Source organism: Phragmites australis, chromosome 15, assembly GCF_958298935.1.
Source record: "Phragmites australis chromosome 15, lpPhrAust1.1, whole genome shotgun sequence".
Taxonomy (NCBI): domain Eukaryota; kingdom Viridiplantae; phylum Streptophyta; class Magnoliopsida; order Poales; family Poaceae; genus Phragmites; species Phragmites australis.
In genome coordinates this window covers 28,863,038-28,867,094 of record NC_084935.1, presented here as the reverse complement: position 1 = coordinate 28,867,094, position 4,057 = coordinate 28,863,038, and the positions used below count along the sequence as shown (strand labels likewise).

General features: G+C 47.8%; 1 long non-coding RNA gene across 1 annotated transcript; it reads right to left on the bottom strand.

Moving 5' to 3' along the window:
* Positions 1–2,007: 2,007 nt before the first annotated feature.
* Positions 2,008–3,844, bottom strand: LOC133892034 (uncharacterized). The gene is made up of 2 exons (XR_009904344.1): positions 3,342–3,844; positions 2,008–3,311 (listed from the first exon to the last, which is right to left on the bottom strand). It is a non-coding gene; the product is annotated as an uncharacterized LOC133892034 (long non-coding RNA).
* Positions 3,845–4,057: the final 213 nt, after the last annotated feature.

The following is a 4,057-nucleotide window of genomic DNA, read 5'->3' as shown; positions in this document are numbered from 1 at the left end:
GATCCTAACAACGACTCGTCACTTTTAACGTAAGTGACAGGTCATATTACGATATATTATTAATTTTATATCTTCTTTATCTGTTTTTCACGTAGCGTCTTCAGCACCTCATGCTTCAAGTCTGCGGTCAGCAATTCGACCAGCTGCTGATATTCAGCCTCTGGCTTCGACAGGGACGCGATCAGCATCCTTCTTGACGTCCTTGTATAATTCCTTGCACGGTTCATCGTCACCGGGAAGTAGCTCCGGGCGGTAGCTGACCAAGTACACGCAGTAGCGTAACAGGTGAGTGGCGGCAATCTTATGGCCCTCAGGATCCGACGGCTGGCGGTGCCTCAGCTCATATATGCTCGTGGCGATGTGCCACGAAAGTATGGTGTCAGCTGCACCCTTGCTAAGTTGCCATCACATGCCAGTACGGAGCTGCCGCCGGTATCAGTGGGGGAGCCAGAAAATGGGGGATGACGGTGTCCGAATGTGCTATAGAAGGGTGAGCAAATATTATAGATGCAGAAGGTAGTATAGACATCAGCAAAACACATATACAGAGGCATATTTGTGTTCTTAATTCCTTGGAGGCTCTTGACCCCACGCGTTCCCACGAGCTCATCAGGCTTGGTGATCAGGCATGTAAAGGTTGCGACAGAAGCTAGACACTACTTTTAATAGGGGAATTAAACATAGTTCAAACAAAAGGATTATTCCAAAGACTAAAATAATATTGAGTTGTCATTGACAAAAGCAAGAGCGCCCACCATGCAGTAGGCCTTTTCGCTTTGCTCCCGCCTGCTTTAGATCTTTGGATGATGATTAGTCTGATCCGAAGGCTTGGAATATGTCCCTTCCTTGAGACAGCCACTGACTAATGCATGCATCACGCGCGATTAACAGCACGACAAGCACCATCTATCAGGTCAGCTGGGATGGGCCAAAAGCTCCGAGGTTGTCTTGTAGTCTTGGAGGTTAAACGTGGAGGCTTTTTTTTTTTGGAGATTTAATAAGTAAATAGATAGTAAGATAAGATGGTTGACGATATCTATCGGGCACAGGTTCAGGTTTACGACAGCATGGCATCCAAGCATGCTCCATTTCGTATGGCCGATCGATCGATCGAAATGGGTGGGTCATCAATTCATCATCGGATGCCAAGATCCCCTGCACCCGCTTGCTCCCAGATAGGCAGCCACGTGCAGTCCATACCCTGTCCGGTTGGACACCGCATCACCACCTGTGTTCATCCAACTCCACGTGGCGTCACACTGAGGCCGTACGAGCATTTTTTTTTATAGTAAATATCAATGTAATAGTGAGTCTCCAAGGTGCTAGGAAGTGTAAGAATATGTCTTGAATGATCTTAGACTAGTCCCTCTTATGAGCATCATGGATTTGGAGTTATGACACTTGTTCATCAGTCACATCAATTTCTCTGTAATTCAAATAATCCGTGATGAAGTTTTGATCTTTTTCATTGGTGATTCTCCATGTTTAGATGTACCTCTGGTTCAAATTTTATTGAATTTAGAGGATTGGATTTCACCATTTGGACATCATTTTCCATGTGGTTGATTTTATGTTTGCAGTTCCAGCGGTCAGATCGTCAAAATTAGGAGTTAGACAGTAGGTCAGACCACTAGAACATTGAAGAGATTGGTCTAGGAAATTGGTTTTGTGTTTTGTGTCTAGTTCCAACAGTTCAACCGCCAAAGGAGTGGTCACACTACCATAGGTAGCGGTCACACTACCATAGGTAGCGGCCAGACAGCTACGACCGATAGTCAAACTGTTAGAGGGGTAGAGTTTCAACCCTCTCTGTGGCTCTTCTTAGTCAAACTGCCAAGAAGCTGGTTCGTACTGTTGGAACTAAGTTTTGTGTCCCGTTTCGGTTGCTTCTTTTAAATGTGTGATTCCACATTTTTGCACCGAAGCTTTCTTAGCTTGGATCTTTTCTTTTCTTTTTTTAAAGGACAGGACCAGTGATGCCGATGTTATTAAAGAATAAGAGAGTTGACCCAGTTTACGAGAGAAATTGGGTTCAAAAACCTTAACAACTGCATGGTTGATTTAGGGCCAACCAGCGGAATACCCGATGACATAAGTGCCCGAACAACAAATGCTGCACACAACTACAAATGGAGTCCGCAATCGGGTCATCGTTGCTAAGTTCATTGCACAAAAGCGGCAAAGCAGCTCCGACTTCGCAACACAGACCCCATCCTTCGACTACCCAACACAAATGAGGCCACCCGAACCACAGGAAAGGAACTCCCGAACAACGCCACCGGGGAGGGCACGACATCAAAGACATCATCATTGCTCATCTAAAAAGACTGAGATTGGGTTTTCACCCGAAGAACTTTCCAGAGAGGCAAGGAGCATCACAACACCGCCTCCAAGGAGGTAAAGGCGTCCGAGAACATCGCCAGCACCGGCATCGACACAAGGTCGAAAAGGCTTTCGCCTGGTGCTCCCGACCAATCGTGGTCGAACAACAACCACAAATGCCGCCAGGGTTAAAACAAGGGAAGCCGACATCCCGCACACATGCCACCGACGAAGCCAACACCAAGCTATTGAGGCCCTCATGAGTCAGACTGGAGGGTATAGACCGATCCGGTAAGGGGAGAAGCCGATGCATCCCAGAGAGAGCGGAACGGTGCAAGCATCACGGGCATCGCCCACCCGCACGAAGATAGACCCTGCGCGAAACTATTGCGACCTTCACAAGAACAAACAGGAATAAAAACAAAGAATTGATAATAATATAACATCCCTTAAAAGGAAATAAAATTTGCAAGATATTAAAATGGTAAGCTTTTCTTGCTGCGAGATCTTTGAACTTCTTCTTTGATCAATCGTAACTTGCAGACGGTAAAGCCCCCCGCACCACGCCCAACGCGATGTGCGTCCTTGCTAGACAGCTGACTGGGTTGCTCCCTGGCGCACGAATACAGGGGAAAGAGATGAGGCTACTGCTCGTTGCCGAGAAGAGCCACCGCGCTCTCCCTATGCCATCATGAGAAAACAACATAGAAAGAATTAGCGTATAAATCAAACTTCTCCTTGAGCGATGCCCGACGCGTTCCTCATGGTGGTGATGAAGTGAGAGAGATGGATCGTGACGGAGTCTCGGCGTTGCTGTGATGCGTGTTGATGTCCTAGTGTCAGAACCCGAGGAGCTAGTTGCCGTGCTCGATGCCGTAGATGCACTCAACGTGCTCCGGACCCTCATAAGTGACATGGGGGCTGCCCGGCTTGAGCACACGGTCGACCTCACCGTCGACGTCTTGCAGCCTGGACGTGTGGCAGGTGACCTTGATGGGGTAGGCACCATCGAAGGGAACCTCGGGAACCGTTAGAGGATGTGTGATAGCCTGGGCCTTTCTCCTCTTCCTGGAGCTCGTTAGTCGGTGGCAACAGGACTTTGGTGGCTTCGACGTAGATCGATGGCGGCGACAGGGCTTCGGCCAGGGCCCTCCTCCCTTCTGTGCGCGGCGGCAGCAGAGGCTCCCCTTATATAGCTCATAAGTAGGACTTGGCGGCGAAGAAATCAATCCCAAATTAGTTGGGACCTCGCGGGAATTGCGGCCAGCCAAACTTGGATCCGATTCAGTTATAGGATTTGAGCTTGAGATAAAATTGGAATTCGGGATTGGATCGGGATTGAATTTGGGTTTCGATAGAGATAAAAGCGTCTCGGTTGTTAGGGAGAGAAGGCGGCGGTTAGGGATCGGGAGAGGAGCAACGCGGCCAGATAAGCGCTTGGCTGAAGGTTAAGGACAAACTAGAGCTTCGGCTCGTACGGTGCTGAGAGAAAAGAAGGCATGGACCATCCTGCTCAGGGTCGTCACGGGCCAAAAAAAGGGCAAGAGGCTGGGGGCTGTTTGGGGGCCTACGTGGTCCGGGAGGAAAAGAACAGGCAAATCATTTTTTCTCTTTTTCTTTCCCTTTCTCTTCTTTATTCCTTATTATCTATTATCTCCACACACACATACACGCATATATATATATATATATATATATATATATATATATATATATATATGTTTGCACGTTCATA